Here is a 22,145-nt window from a genome sequence, read left to right on the forward strand (position 1 = left end):
TTGGGACTGTGCAACAAAGCCCTTCACTTCAGCAAGCTGCAGGCAGGGCCAGGGTGCTGTGGCTTAGTTGGTTAAAGTGCCTGTCTAGTAAACAGGAGATCCTGGGTTCGAATCCCAGCAGCACCTCCATGTTCTCAATTTGTTTATTAAAAACAACCACAAAAGAAAATGATTTGAATTTTAAAGTGTAAACGAAGGAGAAAATCTTGCGAGACTGCTGGAACTCAGCCACAACCTTTTAGTCACGCCACGCAGCACAGCTCAGCACGGTCCAACGCGCTATCTGTAGTGCCACAGAGCTAAACGCAGGTCAAAGCTGCACAGGGAAGGAGAGCCGAGGCCACGGAGGAAAAAGTGCCAAAAGCCGACGAGGATGGGATTCGAACCCACGCGTGCAGAGCACAATGGATTAGCAGTCCATCGCCTTAACCACTCGGCCACCTCATCTGCCGTGCTGCGTGCTGTCAAAGAAGAGCTACATTTCAGGATGAAACCCTGGAACGTGAGCAGTTGTCTCAGAAATAAAAGGGATCAATTGCATCAAACTGGTGGGCAGCTGTCCGTGGTAGAGCTCATGCTTTGCATGTATGAGGCCCCGGGCTCAATCCCTGGCATCTCCAAGCCCTTTTTCTTCCCCCTTCACTAAAATCATATTTTGTGATCAGAAGCAAAGTCTTACACCTCCTTTCAGGCTTTTTCAAATATTCATTCATTCATTCATTCATTCATTCAATCTATCTGTCTTTTGACTTGTAAATATATACATAAATATAGGTATGTCTGCGTGTGCGGATATTATTTTATTCCTATTTTCTACCAAATCTCACACTTGATGAACATTATCGTTGAAGCAAAACCTACTGGAATAAACTGACCGAGAAAAGGGAAGTGCTCCAGGTGAGCCTCGAACTCACAACCTCGGCATTGCTCTGCAGACATACTGCTATATAAGTACCGCGCGCTAACCGATTGCGCCACTGGAGCGTCAGCAGGAGCCGGCTGACAAACTTAGGAAATCCCTCCAAATGGAAGGCAGATCTTGGGACTGCAACAAAGCCCTTCACTTCAGCAAGCCAGGAGCCGGCTGACACACTTAGGAAATCCCTCTACATGGCCGGCAGATCTTGGGACTGTGCAACAAAGCCCTTCACTTCAGCAAGCTGCAGGCAGGGCCAGGGTGCTGTGGCTTAGTTGGTTAAAGTGCCTGTCTAGTAAACAGGAGATCCTGGGTTCGAATCCCAGCAGCACCTCCATGTTCTCAATTTGTTTATTAAAAACAACCACAAAAGAAAATGATTTGAATTTTAAAGTGTAAACGAAGGAGAAAATCTTGCGAGACTGCTGGAACTCAGCCACAACCTTTTAGTCACGCCACGCAGCACAGCTCAGCACGGTCCAACGCGCTATCTGTAGTGCCACAGAGCTAAACGCAGGTCAAAGCTGCACAGGGAAGGAGAGCCGAGGCCACGGAGGAAAAAGTGCCAAAAGCCGACGAGGATGGGATTCGAACCCACGCGTGCAGAGCACAATGGATTAGCAGTCCATCGCCTTAACCACTCGGCCACCTCATCTGCCGTGCTGCGTGCTGTCAAAGAAGAGCTACATTTCAGGATGAAACCCTGGAACGTGAGCAGTTGTCTCAGAAATGAAAGGGATCAATTGCATCAAACTGGTGGGCAGCTGTCCGTGGTAGAGCTCATGCTTTGCATGTATGAGGCCCCGGGCTCAATCCCTGGCATCTCCAAGCCCTTTTTCTTCCCCCTTCACTAAAATCATATTTTGTGATCAGAAGCAAACTCTTACACCTCCTTTCAGGCTTTTTCAAATATTCATTCATTCATTCATTCATTCATTCAATCTATCTGTCTTTTGACTTGTAAATATATACATAAATATAGGTATGTCTGCGTGTGCGGATATTATTTTATTCCTATTTTCTACCAAATCTCACACTTGATGAACATTATCGTTGAAGCAAAACCTACTGGAATAAACTGACCGAGAAAAGGGAAGTGCTCCAGGTGAGCCTCGAACTCACAACCTCGGCATTGCTCTGCAGACATACTGCTATATAAGTACCGCGCGCTAACCGATTGCGCCACTGGAGCGTCAGCAGGAGCCGGCTGACAAACTTAGGAAATCCCTCCAAATGGAAGGCAGATCTTGGGACTGCAACAAAGCCCTTCACTTCAGCAAGCCAGGAGCCGGCTGACACACTTAGGAAATCCCTCTACATGGCCGGCAGATCTTGGGACTGTGCAACAAAGCCCTTCACTTCAGCAAGCTGCAGGCAGGGCCAGGGTGCTGTGGCTTAGTTGGTTAAAGTGCCTGTCTAGTAAACAGGAGATCCTGGGTTCGAATCCCAGCAGCACCTCCATGTTCTCAATTTGTTTATTAAAAACAACCACAAAAGAAAATGATTTGAATTTTAAAGTGTAAACGAAGGAGAAAATCTTGCGAGACTGCTGGAACTCAGCCACAACCTTTTAGTCACGCCACGCAGCACAGCTCAGCACGGTCCAACGCGCTATCTGTAGTGCCACAGAGCTAAACGCAGGTCAAAGCTGCACAGGGAAGGAGAGCCGAGGCCACGGAGGAAAAAGTGCCAAAAGCCGACGAGGATGGGATTCGAACCCACGCGTGCAGAGCACAATGGATTAGCAGTCCATCGCCTTAACCACTCGGCCACCTCATCTGCCGTGCTGCGTGCTGTCAAAGAAGAGCTACATTTCAGGATGAAACCCTGGAACGTGAGCAGTTGTCTCAGAAATAAAAGGGATCAATTGCATCAAACTGGTGGGCAGCTGTCCGTGGTAGAGCTCATGCTTTGCATGTATGAGGCCCCGGGCTCAATCCCTGGCATCTCCAAGCCCTTTTTCTTCCCCCTTCACTAAAATCATATTTTGTGATCAGAAGCAAAGTCTTACACCTCCTTTCAGGCTTTTTCAAATATTCATTCATTCATTCATTCATTCATTCAATCTATCTGTCTTTTGACTTGTAAATATATACATAAATATAGGTATGTCTGCGTGTGCGGATATTATTTTATTCCTATTTTCTACCAAATCTCACACTTGATGAACATTATCGTTGAAGCAAAACCTACTGGAATAAACTGACCGAGAAAAGGGAAGTGCTCCAGGTGAGCCTCGAACTCACAACCTCGGCATTGCTCTGCAGACATACTGCTATATAAGTACCGCGCGCTAACCGATTGCGCCACTGGAGCGTCAGCAGGAGCCGGCTGACAAACTTAGGAAATCCCTCCAAATGGAAGGCAGATCTTGGGACTGCAACAAAGCCCTTCACTTCAGCAAGCCAGGAGCCGGCTGACACACTTAGGAAATCCCTCTACATGGCCGGCAGATCTTGGGACTGTGCAACAAAGCCCTTCACTTCAGCAAGCTGCAGGCAGGGCCAGGGTGCTGTGGCTTAGTTGGTTAAAGTGCCTGTCTAGTAAACAGGAGATCCTGGGTTCGAATCCCAGCAGCACCTCCATGTTCTCAATTTGTTTATTAAAAACAACCACAAAAGAAAATGATTTGAATTTTAAAGTGTAAACGAAGGAGAAAATCTTGCGAGACTGCTGGAACTCAGCCACAACCTTTTAGTCACGCCACGCAGCACAGCTCAGCACGGTCCAACGCGCTATCTGTAGTGCCACAGAGCTAAACGCAGGTCAAAGCTGCACAGGGAAGGAGAGCCGAGGCCACGGAGGAAAAAGTGCCAAAAGCCGACGAGGATGGGATTCGAACCCACGCGTGCAGAGCACAATGGATTAGCAGTCCATCGCCTTAACCACTCGGCCACCTCATCTGCCGTGCTGCGTGCTGTCAAAGAAGAGCTACATTTCAGGATGAAACCCTGGAACGTGAGCAGTTGTCTCAGAAATAAAAGGGATCAATTGCATCAAACTGGTGGGCAGCTGTCCGTGGTAGAGCTCATGCTTTGCATGTATGAGGCCCCGGGCTCAATCCCTGGCATCTCCAAGCCCTTTTTCTTCCCCCTTCACTAAAATCATATTTTGTGATCAGAAGCAAAGTCTTACACCTCCTTTCAGGCTTTTTCAAATATTCATTCATTCATTCATTCATTCATTCAATCTATCTGTCTTTTGACTTGTAAATATATACATAAATATAGGTATGTCTGCGTGTGCGGATATTATTTTATTCCTATTTTCTACCAAATCTCACACTTGATGAACATTATCGTTGAAGCAAAACCTACTGGAATAAACTGACTGAGAAAAGGGAAGTGCTCCAGGTGAGCCTCGAACTCACAACCTCGGCATTGCTCTGCAGACATACTGCTATATAAGTACCGCGCGCTAACCGATTGCGCCACTGGAGCGTCAGCAGGAGCCGGCTGACAAACTTAGGAAATCCCTCCAAATGGAAGGCAGATCTTGGGACTGCAACAAAGCCCTTCACTTCAGCAAGCCAGGAGCCGGCTGACACACTTAGGAAATCCCTCTACATGGCCGGCAGATCTTGGGACTGTGCAACAAAGCCCTTCACTTCAGCAAGCTGCAGGCAGGGCCAGGGTGCTGTGGCTTAGTTGGTTAAAGTGCCTGTCTAGTAAACAGGAGATCCTGGGTTCGAATCCCAGCAGCACCTCCATGTTCTCAATTTGTTTATTAAAAACAACCACAAAAGAAAATGATTTGAATTTTAAAGTGTAAACGAAGGAGAAAATCTTGCGAGACTGCTGGAACTCAGCCACAACCTTTTAGTCACGCCACGCAGCACAGCTCAGCACGGTCCAACGCGCTATCTGTAGTGCCACAGAGCTAAACGCAGGTCAAAGCTGCACAGGGAAGGAGAGCCGAGGCCACGGAGGAAAAAGTGCCAAAAGCCGACGAGGATGGGATTCGAACCCACGCGTGCAGAGCACAATGGATTAGCAGTCCATCGCCTTAACCACTCGGCCACCTCATCTGCCGTGCTGCGTGCTGTCAAAGAAGAGCTACATTTCAGGATGAAACCCTGGAACGTGAGCAGTTGTCTCAGAAATAAAAGGGATCAATTGCATCAAACTGGTGGGCAGCTGTCCGTGGTAGAGCTCATGCTTTGCATGTATGAGGCCCCGGGCTCAATCCCTGGCATCTCCAAGCCCTTTTTCTTCCCCCTTCACTAAAATCATATTTTGTGATCAGAAGCAAAGTCTTACACCTCCTTTCAGGCTTTTTCAAATATTCATTCATTCATTCATTCATTCATTCAATCTATCTGTCTTTTGACTTGTAAATATATACATAAATATAGGTATGTCTGCGTGTGCGGATATTATTTTATTCCTATTTTCTACCAAATCTCACACTTGATGAACATTATCGTTGAAGCAAAACCTACTGGAATAAACTGACCGAGAAAAGGGAAGTGCTCCAGGTGAGCCTCGAACTCACAACCTCGGCATTGCTCTGCAGACATACTGCTATATAAGTACCGCGCGCTAACCGATTGCGCCACTGGAGCGTCAGCAGGAGCCGGCTGACAAACTTAGGAAATCCCTCCAAATGGAAGGCAGATCTTGGGACTGCAACAAAGCCCTTCACTTCAGCAAGCCAGGAGCCGGCTGACACACTTAGGAAATCCCTCTACATGGCCGGCAGATCTTGGGACTGTGCAACAAAGCCCTTCACTTCAGCAAGCTGCAGGCAGGGCCAGGGTGCTGTGGCTTAGTTGGTTAAAGTGCCTGTCTAGTAAACAGGAGATCCTGGGTTCGAATCCCAGCAGCACCTCCATGTTCTCAATTTGTTTATTAAAAACAACCACAAAAGAAAATGATTTGAATTTTAAAGTGTAAACGAAGGAGAAAATCTTGCGAGACTGCTGGAACTCAGCCACAACCTTTTAGTCACGCCACGCAGCACAGCTCAGCACGGTCCAACGCGCTATCTGTAGTGCCACAGAGCTAAACGCAGGTCAAAGCTGCACAGGGAAGGAGAGCCGAGGCCACGGAGGAAAAAGTGCCAAAAGCCGACGAGGATGGGATTCGAACCCACGCGTGCAGAGCACAATGGATTAGCAGTCCATCGCCTTAACCACTCGGCCACCTCATCTGCCGTGCTGCGTGCTGTCAAAGAAGAGCTACATTTCAGGATGAAACCCTGGAACGTGAGCAGTTGTCTCAGAAATAAAAGGGATCAATTGCATCAAACTGGTGGGCAGCTGTCCGTGGTAGAGCTCATGCTTTGCATGTATGAGGCCCCGGGCTCAATCCCTGGCATCTCCAAGCCCTTTTTCTTCCCCCTTCACTAAAATCATATTTTGTGATCAGAAGCAAAGTCTTACACCTCCTTTCAGGCTTTTTCAAATATTCATTCATTCATTCATTCATTCATTCAATCTATCTGTCTTTTGACTTGTAAATATATACATAAATATAGGTATGTCTGCGTGTGCGGATATTATTTTATTCCTATTTTCTACCAAATCTCACACTTGATGAACATTATCGTTGAAGCAAAACCTACTGGAATAAACTGACTGAGAAAAGGGAAGTGCTCCAGGTGAGCCTCGAACTCACAACCTCGGCATTGCTCTGCAGACATACTGCTATATAAGTACCGCGCGCTAACCGATTGCGCCACTGGAGCGTCAGCAGGAGCCGGCTGACAAACTTAGGAAATCCCTCCAAATGGAAGGCAGATCTTGGGACTGCAACAAAGCCCTTCACTTCAGCAAGCCAGGAGCCGGCTGACACACTTAGGAAATCCCTCTACATGGCCGGCAGATCTTGGGACTGTGCAACAAAGCCCTTCACTTCAGCAAGCTGCAGGCAGGGCCAGGGTGCTGTGGCTTAGTTGGTTAAAGTGCCTGTCTAGTAAACAGGAGATCCTGGGTTCGAATCCCAGCAGCACCTCCATGTTCTCAATTTGTTTATTAAAAACAACCACAAAAGAAAATGATTTGAATTTTAAAGTGTAAACGAAGGAGAAAATCTTGCGAGACTGCTGGAACTCAGCCACAACCTTTTAGTCACGCCACGCAGCACAGCTCAGCACGGTCCAACGCGCTATCTGTAGTGCCACAGAGCTAAACGCAGGTCAAAGCTGCACAGGGAAGGAGAGCCGAGGCCACGGAGGAAAAAGTGCCAAAAGCCGACGAGGATGGGATTCGAACCCACGCGTGCAGAGCACAATGGATTAGCAGTCCATCGCCTTAACCACTCGGCCACCTCATCTGCCGTGCTGCGTGCTGTCAAAGAAGAGCTACATTTCAGGATGAAACCCTGGAACGTGAGCAGTTGTCTCAGAAATAAAAGGGATCAATTGCATCAAACTGGTGGGCAGCTGTCCGTGGTAGAGCTCATGCTTTGCATGTATGAGGCCCCGGGCTCAATCCCTGGCATCTCCAAGCCCTTTTTCTTCCCCCTTCACTAAAATCATATTTTGTGATCAGAAGCAAAGTCTTACACCTCCTTTCAGGCTTTTTCAAATATTCATTCATTCATTCATTCATTCATTCAATCTATCTGTCTTTTGACTTGTAAATATATACATAAATATAGGTATGTCTGCGTGTGCGGATATTATTTTATTCCTATTTTCTACCAAATCTCACACTTGATGAACATTATCGTTGAAGCAAAACCTACTGGAATAAACTGACCGAGAAAAGGGAAGTGCTCCAGGTGAGCCTCGAACTCACAACCTCGGCATTGCTCTGCAGACATACTGCTATATAAGTACCGCGCGCTAACCGATTGCGCCACTGGAGCGTCAGCAGGAGCCGGCTGACAAACTTAGGAAATCCCTCCAAATGGAAGGCAGATCTTGGGACTGCAACAAAGCCCTTCACTTCAGCAAGCCAGGAGCCGGCTGACACACTTAGGAAATCCCTCTACATGGCCGGCAGATCTTGGGACTGTGCAACAAAGCCCTTCACTTCAGCAAGCTGCAGGCAGGGCCAGGGTGCTGTGGCTTAGTTGGTTAAAGTGCCTGTCTAGTAAACAGGAGATCCTGGGTTCGAATCCCAGCAGCACCTCCATGTTCTCAATTTGTTTATTAAAAACAACCACAAAAGAAAATGATTTGAATTTTAAAGTGTAAACGAAGGAGAAAATCTTGCGAGACTGCTGGAACTCAGCCACAACCTTTTAGTCACGCCACGCAGCACAGCTCAGCACGGTCCAACGCGCTATCTGTAGTGCCACAGAGCTAAACGCAGGTCAAAGCTGCACAGGGAAGGAGAGCCGAGGCCACGGAGGAAAAAGTGCCAAAAGCCGACGAGGATGGGATTCGAACCCACGCGTGCAGAGCACAATGGATTAGCAGTCCATCGCCTTAACCACTCGGCCACCTCATCTGCCGTGCTGCGTGCTGTCAAAGAAGAGCTACATTTCAGGATGAAACCCTGGAACGTGAGCAGTTGTCTCAGAAATAAAAGGGATCAATTGCATCAAACTGGTGGGCAGCTGTCCGTGGTAGAGCTCATGCTTTGCATGTATGAGGCCCCGGGCTCAATCCCTGGCATCTCCAAGCCCTTTTTCTTCCCCCTTCACTAAAATCATATTTTGTGATCAGAAGCAAAGTCTTACACCTCCTTTCAGGCTTTTTCAAATATTCATTCATTCATTCATTCATTCATTCAATCTATCTGTCTTTTGACTTGTAAATATATACATAAATATAGGTATGTCTGCGTGTGCGGATATTATTTTATTCCTATTTTCTACCAAATCTCACACTTGATGAACATTATCGTTGAAGCAAAACCTACTGGAATAAACTGACTGAGAAAAGGGAAGTGCTCCAGGTGAGCCTCGAACTCACAACCTCGGCATTGCTCTGCAGACATACTGCTATATAAGTACCGCGCGCTAACCGATTGCGCCACTGGAGCGTCAGCAGGAGCCGGCTGACAAACTTAGGAAATCCCTCCAAATGGAAGGCAGATCTTGGGACTGCAACAAAGCCCTTCACTTCAGCAAGCCAGGAGCCGGCTGACACACTTAGGAAATCCCTCTACATGGCCGGCAGATCTTGGGACTGTGCAACAAAGCCCTTCACTTCAGCAAGCTGCAGGCAGGGCCAGGGTGCTGTGGCTTAGTTGGTTAAAGTGCCTGTCTAGTAAACAGGAGATCCTGGGTTCGAATCCCAGCAGCACCTCCATGTTCTCAATTTGTTTATTAAAAACAACCACAAAAGAAAATGATTTGAATTTTAAAGTGTAAACGAAGGAGAAAATCTTGCGAGACTGCTGGAACTCAGCCACAACCTTTTAGTCACGCCACGCAGCACAGCTCAGCACGGTCCAACGCGCTATCTGTAGTGCCACAGAGCTAAACGCAGGTCAAAGCTGCACAGGGAAGGAGAGCCGAGGCCACGGAGGAAAAAGTGCCAAAAGCCGACGAGGATGGGATTCGAACCCACGCGTGCAGAGCACAATGGATTAGCAGTCCATCGCCTTAACCACTCGGCCACCTCATCTGCCGTGCTGCGTGCTGTCAAAGAAGAGCTACATTTCAGGATGAAACCCTGGAACGTGAGCAGTTGTCTCAGAAATAAAAGGGATCAATTGCATCAAACTGGTGGGCAGCTGTCCGTGGTAGAGCTCATGCTTTGCATGTATGAGGCCCCGGGCTCAATCCCTGGCATCTCCAAGCCCTTTTTCTTCCCCCTTCACTAAAATCATATTTTGTGATCAGAAGCAAAGTCTTACACCTCCTTTCAGGCTTTTTCAAATATTCATTCATTCATTCATTCATTCATTCAATCTATCTGTCTTTTGACTTGTAAATATATACATAAATATAGGTATGTCTGCGTGTGCGGATATTATTTTATTCCTATTTTCTACCAAATCTCACACTTGATGAACATTATCGTTGAAGCAAAACCTACTGGAATAAACTGACTGAGAAAAGGGAAGTGCTCCAGGTGAGCCTCGAACTCACAACCTCGGCATTGCTCTGCAGACATACTGCTATATAAGTACCGCGCGCTAACCGATTGCGCCACTGGAGCGTCAGCAGGAGCCGGCTGACAAACTTAGGAAATCCCTCCAAATGGAAGGCAGATCTTGGGACTGCAACAAAGCCCTTCACTTCAGCAAGCCAGGAGCCGGCTGACACACTTAGGAAATCCCTCTACATGGCCGGCAGATCTTGGGACTGTGCAACAAAGCCCTTCACTTCAGCAAGCTGCAGGCAGGGCCAGGGTGCTGTGGCTTAGTTGGTTAAAGTGCCTGTCTAGTAAACAGGAGATCCTGGGTTCGAATCCCAGCAGCACCTCCATGTTCTCAATTTGTTTATTAAAAACAACCACAAAAGAAAATGATTTGAATTTTAAAGTGTAAACGAAGGAGAAAATCTTGCGAGACTGCTGGAACTCAGCCACAACCTTTTAGTCACGCCACGCAGCACAGCTCAGCACGGTCCAACGCGCTATCTGTAGTGCCACAGAGCTAAACGCAGGTCAAAGCTGCACAGGGAAGGAGAGCCGAGGCCACGGAGGAAAAAGTGCCAAAAGCCGACGAGGATGGGATTCGAACCCACGCGTGCAGAGCACAATGGATTAGCAGTCCATCGCCTTAACCACTCGGCCACCTCATCTGCCGTGCTGCGTGCTGTCAAAGAAGAGCTACATTTCAGGATGAAACCCTGGAACGTGAGCAGTTGTCTCAGAAATAAAAGGGATCAATTGCATCAAACTGGTGGGCAGCTGTCCGTGGTAGAGCTCATGCTTTGCATGTATGAGGCCCCGGGCTCAATCCCTGGCATCTCCAAGCCCTTTTTCTTCCCCCTTCACTAAAATCATATTTTGTGATCAGAAGCAAAGTCTTACACCTCCTTTCAGGCTTTTTCAAATATTCATTCATTCATTCATTCATTCATTCAATCTATCTGTCTTTTGACTTGTAAATATATACATAAATATAGGTATGTCTGCGTGTGCGGATATTATTTTATTCCTATTTTCTACCAAATCTCACACTTGATGAACATTATCGTTGAAGCAAAACCTACTGGAATAAACTGACCGAGAAAAGGGAAGTGCTCCAGGTGAGCCTCGAACTCACAACCTCGGCATTGCTCTGCAGACATACTGCTATATAAGTACCGCGCGCTAACCGATTGCGCCACTGGAGCGTCAGCAGGAGCCGGCTGACAAACTTAGGAAATCCCTCCAAATGGAAGGCAGATCTTGGGACTGCAACAAAGCCCTTCACTTCAGCAAGCCAGGAGCCGGCTGACACACTTAGGAAATCCCTCTACATGGCCGGCAGATCTTGGGACTGTGCAACAAAGCCCTTCACTTCAGCAAGCTGCAGGCAGGGCCAGGGTGCTGTGGCTTAGTTGGTTAAAGTGCCTGTCTAGTAAACAGGAGATCCTGGGTTCGAATCCCAGCAGCACCTCCATGTTCTCAATTTGTTTATTAAAAACAACCACAAAAGAAAATGATTTGAATTTTAAAGTGTAAACGAAGGAGAAAATCTTGCGAGACTGCTGGAACTCAGCCACAACCTTTTAGTCACGCCACGCAGCACAGCTCAGCACGGTCCAACGCGCTATCTGTAGTGCCACAGAGCTAAACGCAGGTCAAAGCTGCACAGGGAAGGAGAGCCGAGGCCACGGAGGAAAAAGTGCCAAAAGCCGACGAGGATGGGATTCGAACCCACGCGTGCAGAGCACAATGGATTAGCAGTCCATCGCCTTAACCACTCGGCCACCTCATCTGCCGTGCTGCGTGCTGTCAAAGAAGAGCTACATTTCAGGATGAAACCCTGGAACGTGAGCAGTTGTCTCAGAAATAAAAGGGATCAATTGCATCAAACTGGTGGGCAGCTGTCCGTGGTAGAGCTCATGCTTTGCATGTATGAGGCCCCGGGCTCAATCCCTGGCATCTCCAAGCCCTTTTTCTTCCCCCTTCACTAAAATCATATTTTGTGATCAGAAGCAAAGTCTTACACCTCCTTTCAGGCTTTTTCAAATATTCATTCATTCATTCATTCATTCATTCAATCTATCTGTCTTTTGACTTGTAAATATATACATAAATATAGGTATGTCTGCGTGTGCGGATATTATTTTATTCCTATTTTCTACCAAATCTCACACTTGATGAACATTATCGTTGAAGCAAAACCTACTGGAATAAACTGACTGAGAAAAGGGAAGTGCTCCAGGTGAGCCTCGAACTCACAACCTCGGCATTGCTCTGCAGACATACTGCTATATAAGTACCGCGCGCTAACCGATTGCGCCACTGGAGCGTCAGCAGGAGCCGGCTGACAAACTTAGGAAATCCCTCCAAATGGAAGGCAGATCTTGGGACTGCAACAAAGCCCTTCACTTCAGCAAGCCAGGAGCCGGCTGACACACTTAGGAAATCCCTCTACATGGCCGGCAGATCTTGGGACTGTGCAACAAAGCCCTTCACTTCAGCAAGCTGCAGGCAGGGCCAGGGTGCTGTGGCTTAGTTGGTTAAAGTGCCTGTCTAGTAAACAGGAGATCCTGGGTTCGAATCCCAGCAGCACCTCCATGTTCTCAATTTGTTTATTAAAAACAACCACAAAAGAAAATGATTTGAATTTTAAAGTGTAAACGAAGGAGAAAATCTTGCGAGACTGCTGGAACTCAGCCACAACCTTTTAGTCACGCCACGCAGCACAGCTCAGCACGGTCCAACGCGCTATCTGTAGTGCCACAGAGCTAAACGCAGGTCAAAGCTGCACAGGGAAGGAGAGCCGAGGCCACGGAGGAAAAAGTGCCAAAAGCCGACGAGGATGGGATTCGAACCCACGCGTGCAGAGCACAATGGATTAGCAGTCCATCGCCTTAACCACTCGGCCACCTCATCTGCCGTGCTGCGTGCTGTCAAAGAAGAGCTACATTTCAGGATGAAACCCTGGAACGTGAGCAGTTGTCTCAGAAATGAAAGGGATCAATTGCATCAAACTGGTGGGCAGCTGTCCGTGGTAGAGCTCATGCTTTGCATGTATGAGGCCCCGGGCTCAATCCCTGGCATCTCCAAGCCCTTTTTCTTCCCCCTTCACTAAAATCATATTTTGTGATCAGAAGCAAACTCTTACACCTCCTTTCAGGCTTTTTCAAATATTCATTCATTCATTCATTCATTCATTCAATCTATCTGTCTTTTGACTTGTAAATATATACATAAATATAGGTATGTCTGCGTGTGCGGATATTATTTTATTCCTATTTTCTACCAAATCTCACACTTGATGAACATTATCGTTGAAGCAAAACCTACTGGAATAAACTGACCGAGAAAAGGGAAGTGCTCCAGGTGAGCCTCGAACTCACAACCTCGGCATTGCTCTGCAGACATACTGCTATATAAGTACCGCGCGCTAACCGATTGCGCCACTGGAGCGTCAGCAGGAGCCGGCTGACAAACTTAGGAAATCCCTCCAAATGGAAGGCAGATCTTGGGACTGCAACAAAGCCCTTCACTTCAGCAAGCCAGGAGCCGGCTGACACACTTAGGAAATCCCTCTACATGGCCGGCAGATCTTGGGACTGTGCAACAAAGCCCTTCACTTCAGCAAGCTGCAGGCAGGGCCAGGGTGCTGTGGCTTAGTTGGTTAAAGTGCCTGTCTAGTAAACAGGAGATCCTGGGTTCGAATCCCAGCAGCACCTCCATGTTCTCAATTTGTTTATTAAAAACAACCACAAAAGAAAATGATTTGAATTTTAAAGTGTAAACGAAGGAGAAAATCTTGCGAGACTGCTGGAACTCAGCCACAACCTTTTAGTCACGCCACGCAGCACAGCTCAGCACGGTCCAACGCGCTATCTGTAGTGCCACAGAGCTAAACGCAGGTCAAAGCTGCACAGGGAAGGAGAGCCGAGGCCACGGAGGAAAAAGTGCCAAAAGCCGACGAGGATGGGATTCGAACCCACGCGTGCAGAGCACAATGGATTAGCAGTCCATCGCCTTAACCACTCGGCCACCTCATCTGCCGTGCTGCGTGCTGTCAAAGAAGAGCTACATTTCAGGATGAAACCCTGGAACGTGAGCAGTTGTCTCAGAAATAAAAGGGATCAATTGCATCAAACTGGTGGGCAGCTGTCCGTGGTAGAGCTCATGCTTTGCATGTATGAGGCCCCGGGCTCAATCCCTGGCATCTCCAAGCCCTTTTTCTTCCCCCTTCACTAAAATCATATTTTGTGATCAGAAGCAAAGTCTTACACCTCCTTTCAGGCTTTTTCAAATATTCATTCATTCATTCATTCATTCATTCAATCTATCTGTCTTTTGACTTGTAAATATATACATAAATATAGGTATGTCTGCGTGTGCGGATATTATTTTATTCCTATTTTCTACCAAATCTCACACTTGATGAACATTATCGTTGAAGCAAAACCTACTGGAATAAACTGACCGAGAAAAGGGAAGTGCTCCAGGTGAGCCTCGAACTCACAACCTCGGCATTGCTCTGCAGACATACTGCTATATAAGTACCGCGCGCTAACCGATTGCGCCACTGGAGCGTCAGCAGGAGCCGGCTGACAAACTTAGGAAATCCCTCCAAATGGAAGGCAGATCTTGGGACTGCAACAAAGCCCTTCACTTCAGCAAGCCAGGAGCCGGCTGACACACTTAGGAAATCCCTCTACATGGCCGGCAGATCTTGGGACTGTGCAACAAAGCCCTTCACTTCAGCAAGCTGCAGGCAGGGCCAGGGTGCTGTGGCTTAGTTGGTTAAAGTGCCTGTCTAGTAAACAGGAGATCCTGGGTTCGAATCCCAGCAGCACCTCCATGTTCTCAATTTGTTTATTAAAAACAACCACAAAAGAAAATGATTTGAATTTTAAAGTGTAAACGAAGGAGAAAATCTTGCGAGACTGCTGGAACTCAGCCACAACCTTTTAGTCACGCCACGCAGCACAGCTCAGCACGGTCCAACGCGCTATCTGTAGTGCCACAGAGCTAAACGCAGGTCAAAGCTGCACAGGGAAGGAGAGCCGAGGCCACGGAGGAAAAAGTGCCAAAAGCCGACGAGGATGGGATTCGAACCCACGCGTGCAGAGCACAATGGATTAGCAGTCCATCGCCTTAACCACTCGGCCACCTCATCTGCCGTGCTGCGTGCTGTCAAAGAAGAGCTACATTTCAGGATGAAACCCTGGAACGTGAGCAGTTGTCTCAGAAATAAAAGGGATCAATTGCATCAAACTGGTGGGCAGCTGTCCGTGGTAGAGCTCATGCTTTGCATGTATGAGGCCCCGGGCTCAATCCCTGGCATCTCCAAGCCCTTTTTCTTCCCCCTTCACTAAAATCATATTTTGTGATCAGAAGCAAAGTCTTACACCTCCTTTCAGGCTTTTTCAAATATTCATTCATTCATTCATTCATTCATTCAATCTATCTGTCTTTTGACTTGTAAATATATACATAAATATAGGTATGTCTGCGTGTGCGGATATTATTTTATTCCTATTTTCTACCAAATCTCACACTTGATGAACATTATCGTTGAAGCAAAACCTACTGGAATAAACTGACTGAGAAAAGGGAAGTGCTCCAGGTGAGCCTCGAACTCACAACCTCGGCATTGCTCTGCAGACATACTGCTATATAAGTACCGCGCGCTAACCGATTGCGCCACTGGAGCGTCAGCAGGAGCCGGCTGACAAACTTAGGAAATCCCTCCAAATGGAAGGCAGATCTTGGGACTGCAACAAAGCCCTTCACTTCAGCAAGCCAGGAGCCGGCTGACACACTTAGGAAATCCCTCTACATGGCCGGCAGATCTTGGGACTGTGCAACAAAGCCCTTCACTTCAGCAAGCTGCAGGCAGGGCCAGGGTGCTGTGGCTTAGTTGGTTAAAGTGCCTGTCTAGTAAACAGGAGATCCTGGGTTCGAATCCCAGCAGCACCTCCATGTTCTCAATTTGTTTATTAAAAACAACCACAAAAGAAAATGATTTGAATTTTAAAGTGTAAACGAAGGAGAAAATCTTGCGAGACTGCTGGAACTCAGCCACAACCTTTTAGTCACGCCACGCAGCACAGCTCAGCACGGTCCAACGCGCTATCTGTAGTGCCACAGAGCTAAACGCAGGTCAAAGCTGCACAGGGAAGGAGAGCCGAGGCCACGGAGGAAAAAGTGCCAAAAGCCGACGAGGATGGGATTCGAACCCACGCGTGCAGAGCACAATGGATTAGCAGTCCATCGCCTTAACCACTCGGCCACCTCATCTGCCGTGCTGCGTGCTGTCAAAGAAGAGCTACATTTCAGGATGAAACCCTGGAACGTGAGCAGTTGTCTCAGAAATAAAAGGGATCAATTGCATCAAACTGGTGGGCAGCTGTCCGTGGTAGAGCTCATGCTTTGCATGTATGAGGCCCCGGGCTCAATCCCTGGCATCTCCAAGCCCTTTTTCTTCCCCCTTCACTAAAATCATATTTTGTGATCAGAAGCAAAGTCTTACACCTCCTTTCAGGCTTTTTCAAATATTCATTCATTCATTCATTCATTCATTCAATCTATCTGTCTTTTGACTTGTAAATATATACATAAATATAGGTATGTCTGCGTGTGCGGATATTATTTTATTCCTATTTTCTACCAAATCTCACACTTGATGAACATTATCGTTGAAGCAAAACCTACTGGAATAAACTGACCGAGAAAAGGGAAGTGCTCCAGGTGAGCCTCGAACTCACAACCTCGGCATTGCTCTGCAGACATACTGCTATATAAGTACCGCGCGCTAACCGATTGCGCCACTGGAGCGTCAGCAGGAGCCGGCTGACAAACTTAGGAAATCAAGCAAGGCCTTCTGGGTACACTGGCAGAACAGCAGAACAGGCTGTCCATCAGTTAGGCAGACCTGCCTGCCTGCCTTATTTGGAACAAAAAAAAAAAAAAAAAAAAAAAAAAAAATAACAAAAAGAGCGGGAAAATATACAACCCAGAAAAAGGGAGAGGGAGTCTCTCTCTCTCTCTCTCTCTCTCTCTCTCTCTCTCTCTCTCTCTCTCGACCTCTCTCGACCTCTCTCTCTCTCGACCTCTCTCTCTCTCTCGACCTCTCTCGACCTCTCTCTCTCTCTCGACCTCTCTCGACCTCTCTCGACCTTTCTGTGCACCGTTCCCGGAGGTACTGCAATACCGGGTCGATGCGCGGAGTACATATAAACAGTAGGGGAGACAAGGGACAACCCTGTCTACCACCACATTCCACACAAACCCCATTAACCTCTCAATATCCTCATACAGCAAGCTAACCCAGTTTAGAAACCTGGCATTAAACCTCATCTTTAGGAGGCAGTGTGGTCCAGGGTTTGTCATCAGAAGGTCACCGGTTCTAATCCCACCTCTGCCATTGACTGACTCGCTGTGTGACCCTGAGCAAGTCACTTAACCTCCTTGTGCTAAATCAATGTCCTATTGTAAGTGACTCCCCAAATAATGCACAGTTCACAGCCTGCCTCTGTGTTATATAAAAATAGCATAGACTGTCCCTGGCATAGCAGATACAATCTCGCAATAGCAGGTTATCCATCTACCTGGAGCAGCATGGGTCTGGTCAGGGCTAATAACTGCCTCAATTACTTCTTTCATCCTTGAGTTTAAAACTCAGGCAAAACATTTATAGTCCACATTTAACAAAGTGATTGATCGGCCGCCAGTTCTTTAGCTCTGTTTTATCATTCTTTTTAAAAATTAAAGTCACAATACCCTCTCTAAAAGAATCAGGCATAAGTCCTTGTTTTTCCAACTCTTGAATATAAAAAGCAAATCAGGTCCCACAGTGTCCCTGTCACAAAGACGGCCGGAGTGGGTGGCGTCAGACCAGAGCCAGGAAATAAATAAACAAAACGAGAGGTAGAGTTTGGTGAAGCTGAGCGAATTATTTCGCTCAGCATTTAATAAACAAAACAGAAAATAAAAGGTTTGAAACAAAAACACAAAACAGGACACGGCACTTGTAGCCAAAATAAACAGACAAACAAAACGAACTAACACTTAACAAACGGTGCACGGAGACAAACAAACACGGTGAGAACAAACACTTTACGTTTTATTTTGCTTTTCTTTCTCCTTCTCTCTCTCCCGTTCTCCACTCTCGAACACCCAACCCCGAGTGAATGCTACGTGTCTCTATATATACTGTTGTGCTGGGATTCAATTACTAATTAATTATTCACTTGAATCCCAGCACGTGAATTAATTCTGTGCAACCCGGTGCTCACATATTACATTTTACCAGCACGTGAAGTGATTTGTGCCCTCCTCGTGCCTAAATACAAATCTACCTTTTTAAATCACACGTGAAACACAGACCCGTTTATATCCTGTGTACCAATGACTATACACCGACATTAACACACGCACGCAACACACAAATGCACACAGGGACGGGGCACATTGCCACAGTCCCATAATATAGAACAGAACTCCACTGGCAACCCATCCCTCCAGGAGTTTTCCCTTTTTTAAACCCTTTCATAGTCTCAGTCAATTCAGTGATTTCCAGGTCTCTCCCAAACCTCTTCCCATCCAATACAGTATTATCAACATGGTTTCAGAACCCATTTAACAGGCTGTCATCAATATCCTTTTTACTGAAAAGATATTTATAGGAGGCCCATTTCATGGTAATGGGGTACAAAAAGTGGGACAAGACCAACAAAAAAATAACATTTAAAAACCAGGGAATATAAAACTCTTCTAGTTATCTATAAAGTGTATATTTTCTGTAATGGACAGTGAAAAGTTTTTTTTTTCTGCATTTCATCACCAGAGCTGGTTGAACACCATGATCACTTTATAAAAACGTGTGTAACAGGGACAGACAAAATATCACTTTGAAATAGAAATATTGTTGTTTTAAGACATTTTTTATTGTTTTATAATGAAGAAGGATTAAACTAATTATTTGCCTTTTGATCAAGGGCAGAACAATAAGAAATATATTGGCTACATTAGAATATATATTTAAAATGTGCTATGACCTGAATGATGTAAATTAGATGTTTTGTTAATTACATAATTCTTATAATATATACAATATGTCTTACTGTACATTGGATATCCATCTACATTGATAAACTGAAATACTCAGATAGTTTGTTAAAGCCTAATTATAATTGCGGATGGTTATTTTGAGCCGTTAGTTCTTGCAGTCCTAATAACGTATGTAACAGGAGACGGACACAATTTAGAAAAGGTATAGTAAAACCACATTCATTTACAGAGTGATGTTTGATAATAGAAAACTTTTTTATAATTGTTTATTCCTCATTTCAGAGTAGTAACAAAGTAGTAACATTGAATAAGCCACAACAGGCAAACATGAGATCCAAAAAATAGACCCAACAACTTAGCCTTGTAACAGATCTAATATATGAAGTCATAGTAGACCCTACTCCCCAAAACTATTATGGTGGGTTCAACAAGTTTTTTTTACAATCTGCTCTTCATTGATTATGTAGTCAAGCAGGTGTCAGGCCAGATCGATCTGTTTGGTAACTTGGATGAATTCTGCATGTATCAAACCTTTATGTTATTCAACCCCTCTGTGATGCTCTCGTTTGGAATTTCAACCACCTGAAACAAAAGAAAACATGTAATGCATTGTGGCAATGTGCCCCACCCGTGTGCATTTCTATATTGTATGTTGCGTGTGGTGTGTTAATGTTGGAGTATAGATATGGCTGCACGGGATATAAATGGGTGTGTGCAGCACGAGTTATTTAAAATGTATAGTTGTATTTAGGCACGAGATTGCACTTCACTTCATGTGCATTTAAAGTATTTCATATGTAAGCACGGGGTTGCACAGAATTCGTTCACGTGCTGGGATTGAAGTGAATAATTAATTAGTAATTTAATCCCGGCACAACAGTATATATAGATGCACAAAGCACTAACTCATGTGCATTTAAAGCATTTAATATGTGAGCACGGGGTTGCACAGAATTAGTTAATGTGCTTAGTTAATGGTTAATTAATGCTCGAAGACCAAAGCTGGTGCCTTGCCTGCGGGGTCAATGGACACACGGTGGCGATCTGCCCCTTCCAAGAGGAGGAGGAGCAACCAGCCCAAGAGAGGAAGGTAGGGAGAAGGAACAGAACGGGGAAAGGAAAGCTGCAGCAGCAACAACAGCAACAACCGCAGCAACAGCAGGAGGAGGTCGGGGATGACGGCTGGGAGGTTTTTTTTTTTTAAAGAACCTTGAGGCGAAGTTATGCCCTGGCTGTGGGGCTTTGGGCACACTTTAGCCATATGCCGCACGCAGTATGAAGAAGAGGAACTAGCGTCCAGACGGGGGTACCGCAAGCGTCCAGCGCCCAGACGGGGGGACCGGGAACGTCCAGCGTCCAGACGGGGGGACCGCGAGCGTCTAGACGGGGGACCGCGGGGAATCCAAAGCCCGAGAGTCAGCTGTCCCCATCTCCACCAGCAGAGCAAGAATGCCAGCTGTCCCCATCTCCACCAGCAGAGCAAGAATGCCAGCTGTCCCCATCTCCAAAAGCAGAGCAAGAATGCCAGCTGTCCCCATCTCCACCAGCAGAGCAAGAATGCCAGCTGTCCCCATCTCCACCAGCAGAGGAAAAGTGTTTGCTGGTTGCGCATTCAGAACCGCACCAGTCCCATGCTAGAGAGGGAGAGCCGCACCAGTCGCCTGCAACAGGGGGAGACTACACGCTGCTCCCACCTCCATCGCCAGGAGACAACACGCTGCTCCCACCTCCGTCGCCAGGAGACTGCACGCTGCTCCCACCTCCACCACTTCCTCCACTAGGAGCAGAGCAGCAGGAGCTGCCTCTGCCTCCACCACCTCCACCAGGAGCAGAGCAGCAGGAGCTGCCTCTGCTTCCACCAGCAGAGGGCAGTACCTGCTGGTTCCGTCTTCCCCAATATGGGAGGACTGCTTGCCGCTCCCACCTCCACCACCAGAGGAGCTGGATCTACCTCCATCACCCGAGGGAGAGGAGCTGCAGCTGAGTTTGCCATCGCCCGGGGATGCCTTCACGGCACCGCCCAAGGATGCCTGCCTCGCATCGCCTGGGGCTGCCTGTTGCTCCGCATCACCTGGGGTTGCCTGCTGCTCCGCTTTGCTAAGGGTCGCCGCCAGCTCTGGGGATGTGCTGGGGCTGGAGGATCCAGGCCGGGAGCCATTAAAGGCTCTGCTGCCAGTCGGTAAGCTGACAGCCTTTCCGCTGTCAGCTAGGGAGCCGCTGGTTGTGAAGAGGGGAGAGGAGGTCAGGAGACCACCTTCCCCAGCAGCACTTTCGCTGCCAGAGATACTGTGGCCGGAGCCCACAGTATCTCCGCTGTTTGGCTGCCGGGATTGCCTTGGTCGGAGGAGCCGGCCTGTGCAAGGTCAGGCTTGCCCGTTGTGGGCCAATGGAAGCCTCCGTCCCCACCGCTGGAGCATGGGGAAGACTTGGGGGATTTTAAGGGGGGAAGTGGTCATTAAGGCCATGTGTGCTGCATACAAGGTGGGGTATATGTGGCAATGTGCCCCACCCGTGTGCATTTCTGTGTTATATGTTGTATGTAGTGTGTTAATGTTGGTGTATTGATATTGCTGCACGGGATATAAATGGGTGTGTGTAGCACGAGTTATTTAAAATGTATAGTTGTATTTAGGCACGGGATTGCACTTCACTTCATATGCATTTAAAGTATTTCATATGCAAGCACGGGGTTGCACAGAATTAGTTCACGTGCTGGGATTGAAGTGAATAATTAATTACTAATTTAATCCCGGCACAACAGTATATATAGATGCACAAAGCACTCACTCTGGGTTGTGTGTTCGTGAGTGGAGAACAGGTGAGAGAGAAGGAGATATTTAAAATAACAATTGCTACTACGTGCTGGAGAACCAGCACGGTACTTGTTTGTGTCTGGTTTCACTCGTTTGTCTGTCTGTTTATTGTCTGTTCGTTTTGGCTACTGTGCCGTTTTATTTTACAAAGTGTTTTTGTGTTTGTTCAAACCTTAATAAACCGCGCAGCATCGCTTTCATTCACTATTTCACTCGCAGTGCTGTTTGTTCATTTCCTGGTTCTGACGACACCACTCAGCCAGACTGTCACATACATACATAACTTCAAATACTCAACAAAAGTTAACTTGTAAAACTAGATGTTTGACTAACATTTTACAAAAGTTTCCACTATTCTACATTGATTTATTATGCAC

The 22,145-nt window shown here is 46.9% G+C and overlaps 1 protein-coding gene and 45 non-coding genes across 46 annotated transcripts in view; 15 read left to right on the plus strand and 31 right to left on the minus strand.

Moving 5' to 3' along the window:
• LOC131708099 (uncharacterized) overlaps positions 1 to 22,145 on the minus strand; it is a 174,376-nt gene that overhangs the window by 147,490 nt on the left and 4,741 nt on the right. The window lies entirely within an intron of this gene.
• On the plus strand, positions 53 to 126 carry trnat-agu (transfer RNA threonine (anticodon AGU)). Its single transcript has one exon. It is a non-coding gene; the product is annotated as a tRNA-Thr (tRNA).
• Positions 366 to 447, minus strand: trnas-gcu (transfer RNA serine (anticodon GCU)). The gene has a single exon. It is a non-coding gene; the product is annotated as a tRNA-Ser (tRNA).
• Positions 890 to 984, minus strand: trnai-uau (transfer RNA isoleucine (anticodon UAU)). Its single transcript has 2 exons — positions 947 to 984; positions 890 to 925 (listed from the first exon to the last, which is right to left on the minus strand). It is a non-coding gene; the product is annotated as a tRNA-Ile (tRNA).
• Positions 1,177 to 1,250, plus strand: trnat-agu (transfer RNA threonine (anticodon AGU)). The gene has a single exon. It is a non-coding gene; the product is annotated as a tRNA-Thr (tRNA).
• On the minus strand, positions 1,490 to 1,571 carry trnas-gcu (transfer RNA serine (anticodon GCU)). The gene has a single exon. It is a non-coding gene; the product is annotated as a tRNA-Ser (tRNA).
• On the minus strand, positions 2,014 to 2,108 carry trnai-uau (transfer RNA isoleucine (anticodon UAU)). Its single transcript has 2 exons — positions 2,071 to 2,108; positions 2,014 to 2,049 (listed from the first exon to the last, which is right to left on the minus strand). It is a non-coding gene; the product is annotated as a tRNA-Ile (tRNA).
• On the plus strand, positions 2,301 to 2,374 carry trnat-agu (transfer RNA threonine (anticodon AGU)). Its single transcript has one exon. It is a non-coding gene; the product is annotated as a tRNA-Thr (tRNA).
• Positions 2,614 to 2,695, minus strand: trnas-gcu (transfer RNA serine (anticodon GCU)). The gene has a single exon. It is a non-coding gene; the product is annotated as a tRNA-Ser (tRNA).
• On the minus strand, positions 3,138 to 3,232 carry trnai-uau (transfer RNA isoleucine (anticodon UAU)). The gene is made up of 2 exons: positions 3,195 to 3,232; positions 3,138 to 3,173 (listed from the first exon to the last, which is right to left on the minus strand). It is a non-coding gene; the product is annotated as a tRNA-Ile (tRNA).
• trnat-agu (transfer RNA threonine (anticodon AGU)) lies at positions 3,425 to 3,498 on the plus strand. Its single transcript has one exon. It is a non-coding gene; the product is annotated as a tRNA-Thr (tRNA).
• Positions 3,738 to 3,819, minus strand: trnas-gcu (transfer RNA serine (anticodon GCU)). The gene has a single exon. It is a non-coding gene; the product is annotated as a tRNA-Ser (tRNA).
• Positions 4,262 to 4,356, minus strand: trnai-uau (transfer RNA isoleucine (anticodon UAU)). Its single transcript has 2 exons — positions 4,319 to 4,356; positions 4,262 to 4,297 (listed from the first exon to the last, which is right to left on the minus strand). It is a non-coding gene; the product is annotated as a tRNA-Ile (tRNA).
• trnat-agu (transfer RNA threonine (anticodon AGU)) lies at positions 4,549 to 4,622 on the plus strand. The gene has a single exon. It is a non-coding gene; the product is annotated as a tRNA-Thr (tRNA).
• Positions 4,862 to 4,943, minus strand: trnas-gcu (transfer RNA serine (anticodon GCU)). The gene has a single exon. It is a non-coding gene; the product is annotated as a tRNA-Ser (tRNA).
• trnai-uau (transfer RNA isoleucine (anticodon UAU)) lies at positions 5,386 to 5,480 on the minus strand. The gene is made up of 2 exons: positions 5,443 to 5,480; positions 5,386 to 5,421 (listed from the first exon to the last, which is right to left on the minus strand). It is a non-coding gene; the product is annotated as a tRNA-Ile (tRNA).
• Positions 5,673 to 5,746, plus strand: trnat-agu (transfer RNA threonine (anticodon AGU)). The gene has a single exon. It is a non-coding gene; the product is annotated as a tRNA-Thr (tRNA).
• On the minus strand, positions 5,986 to 6,067 carry trnas-gcu (transfer RNA serine (anticodon GCU)). Its single transcript has one exon. It is a non-coding gene; the product is annotated as a tRNA-Ser (tRNA).
• Positions 6,510 to 6,604, minus strand: trnai-uau (transfer RNA isoleucine (anticodon UAU)). Its single transcript has 2 exons — positions 6,567 to 6,604; positions 6,510 to 6,545 (listed from the first exon to the last, which is right to left on the minus strand). It is a non-coding gene; the product is annotated as a tRNA-Ile (tRNA).
• On the plus strand, positions 6,797 to 6,870 carry trnat-agu (transfer RNA threonine (anticodon AGU)). The gene has a single exon. It is a non-coding gene; the product is annotated as a tRNA-Thr (tRNA).
• Positions 7,110 to 7,191, minus strand: trnas-gcu (transfer RNA serine (anticodon GCU)). The gene has a single exon. It is a non-coding gene; the product is annotated as a tRNA-Ser (tRNA).
• On the minus strand, positions 7,634 to 7,728 carry trnai-uau (transfer RNA isoleucine (anticodon UAU)). Its single transcript has 2 exons — positions 7,691 to 7,728; positions 7,634 to 7,669 (listed from the first exon to the last, which is right to left on the minus strand). It is a non-coding gene; the product is annotated as a tRNA-Ile (tRNA).
• trnat-agu (transfer RNA threonine (anticodon AGU)) lies at positions 7,921 to 7,994 on the plus strand. Its single transcript has one exon. It is a non-coding gene; the product is annotated as a tRNA-Thr (tRNA).
• On the minus strand, positions 8,234 to 8,315 carry trnas-gcu (transfer RNA serine (anticodon GCU)). Its single transcript has one exon. It is a non-coding gene; the product is annotated as a tRNA-Ser (tRNA).
• On the minus strand, positions 8,758 to 8,852 carry trnai-uau (transfer RNA isoleucine (anticodon UAU)). Its single transcript has 2 exons — positions 8,815 to 8,852; positions 8,758 to 8,793 (listed from the first exon to the last, which is right to left on the minus strand). It is a non-coding gene; the product is annotated as a tRNA-Ile (tRNA).
• trnat-agu (transfer RNA threonine (anticodon AGU)) lies at positions 9,045 to 9,118 on the plus strand. Its single transcript has one exon. It is a non-coding gene; the product is annotated as a tRNA-Thr (tRNA).
• On the minus strand, positions 9,358 to 9,439 carry trnas-gcu (transfer RNA serine (anticodon GCU)). The gene has a single exon. It is a non-coding gene; the product is annotated as a tRNA-Ser (tRNA).
• trnai-uau (transfer RNA isoleucine (anticodon UAU)) lies at positions 9,882 to 9,976 on the minus strand. The gene is made up of 2 exons: positions 9,939 to 9,976; positions 9,882 to 9,917 (listed from the first exon to the last, which is right to left on the minus strand). It is a non-coding gene; the product is annotated as a tRNA-Ile (tRNA).
• trnat-agu (transfer RNA threonine (anticodon AGU)) lies at positions 10,169 to 10,242 on the plus strand. The gene has a single exon. It is a non-coding gene; the product is annotated as a tRNA-Thr (tRNA).
• trnas-gcu (transfer RNA serine (anticodon GCU)) lies at positions 10,482 to 10,563 on the minus strand. Its single transcript has one exon. It is a non-coding gene; the product is annotated as a tRNA-Ser (tRNA).
• On the minus strand, positions 11,006 to 11,100 carry trnai-uau (transfer RNA isoleucine (anticodon UAU)). The gene is made up of 2 exons: positions 11,063 to 11,100; positions 11,006 to 11,041 (listed from the first exon to the last, which is right to left on the minus strand). It is a non-coding gene; the product is annotated as a tRNA-Ile (tRNA).
• trnat-agu (transfer RNA threonine (anticodon AGU)) lies at positions 11,293 to 11,366 on the plus strand. Its single transcript has one exon. It is a non-coding gene; the product is annotated as a tRNA-Thr (tRNA).
• On the minus strand, positions 11,606 to 11,687 carry trnas-gcu (transfer RNA serine (anticodon GCU)). Its single transcript has one exon. It is a non-coding gene; the product is annotated as a tRNA-Ser (tRNA).
• On the minus strand, positions 12,130 to 12,224 carry trnai-uau (transfer RNA isoleucine (anticodon UAU)). The gene is made up of 2 exons: positions 12,187 to 12,224; positions 12,130 to 12,165 (listed from the first exon to the last, which is right to left on the minus strand). It is a non-coding gene; the product is annotated as a tRNA-Ile (tRNA).
• On the plus strand, positions 12,417 to 12,490 carry trnat-agu (transfer RNA threonine (anticodon AGU)). The gene has a single exon. It is a non-coding gene; the product is annotated as a tRNA-Thr (tRNA).
• trnas-gcu (transfer RNA serine (anticodon GCU)) lies at positions 12,730 to 12,811 on the minus strand. Its single transcript has one exon. It is a non-coding gene; the product is annotated as a tRNA-Ser (tRNA).
• trnai-uau (transfer RNA isoleucine (anticodon UAU)) lies at positions 13,254 to 13,348 on the minus strand. The gene is made up of 2 exons: positions 13,311 to 13,348; positions 13,254 to 13,289 (listed from the first exon to the last, which is right to left on the minus strand). It is a non-coding gene; the product is annotated as a tRNA-Ile (tRNA).
• On the plus strand, positions 13,541 to 13,614 carry trnat-agu (transfer RNA threonine (anticodon AGU)). Its single transcript has one exon. It is a non-coding gene; the product is annotated as a tRNA-Thr (tRNA).
• Positions 13,854 to 13,935, minus strand: trnas-gcu (transfer RNA serine (anticodon GCU)). Its single transcript has one exon. It is a non-coding gene; the product is annotated as a tRNA-Ser (tRNA).
• trnai-uau (transfer RNA isoleucine (anticodon UAU)) lies at positions 14,378 to 14,472 on the minus strand. The gene is made up of 2 exons: positions 14,435 to 14,472; positions 14,378 to 14,413 (listed from the first exon to the last, which is right to left on the minus strand). It is a non-coding gene; the product is annotated as a tRNA-Ile (tRNA).
• trnat-agu (transfer RNA threonine (anticodon AGU)) lies at positions 14,665 to 14,738 on the plus strand. Its single transcript has one exon. It is a non-coding gene; the product is annotated as a tRNA-Thr (tRNA).
• Positions 14,978 to 15,059, minus strand: trnas-gcu (transfer RNA serine (anticodon GCU)). Its single transcript has one exon. It is a non-coding gene; the product is annotated as a tRNA-Ser (tRNA).
• On the minus strand, positions 15,502 to 15,596 carry trnai-uau (transfer RNA isoleucine (anticodon UAU)). Its single transcript has 2 exons — positions 15,559 to 15,596; positions 15,502 to 15,537 (listed from the first exon to the last, which is right to left on the minus strand). It is a non-coding gene; the product is annotated as a tRNA-Ile (tRNA).
• trnat-agu (transfer RNA threonine (anticodon AGU)) lies at positions 15,789 to 15,862 on the plus strand. The gene has a single exon. It is a non-coding gene; the product is annotated as a tRNA-Thr (tRNA).
• On the minus strand, positions 16,102 to 16,183 carry trnas-gcu (transfer RNA serine (anticodon GCU)). Its single transcript has one exon. It is a non-coding gene; the product is annotated as a tRNA-Ser (tRNA).
• Positions 16,626 to 16,720, minus strand: trnai-uau (transfer RNA isoleucine (anticodon UAU)). Its single transcript has 2 exons — positions 16,683 to 16,720; positions 16,626 to 16,661 (listed from the first exon to the last, which is right to left on the minus strand). It is a non-coding gene; the product is annotated as a tRNA-Ile (tRNA).

The sequence above is a fragment of the Acipenser ruthenus genome, chromosome 40 (assembly GCF_902713425.1).
Source record: "Acipenser ruthenus chromosome 40, fAciRut3.2 maternal haplotype, whole genome shotgun sequence".
Classification (NCBI taxonomy): Eukaryota; Metazoa; Chordata; class Actinopteri; order Acipenseriformes; family Acipenseridae; genus Acipenser; species Acipenser ruthenus.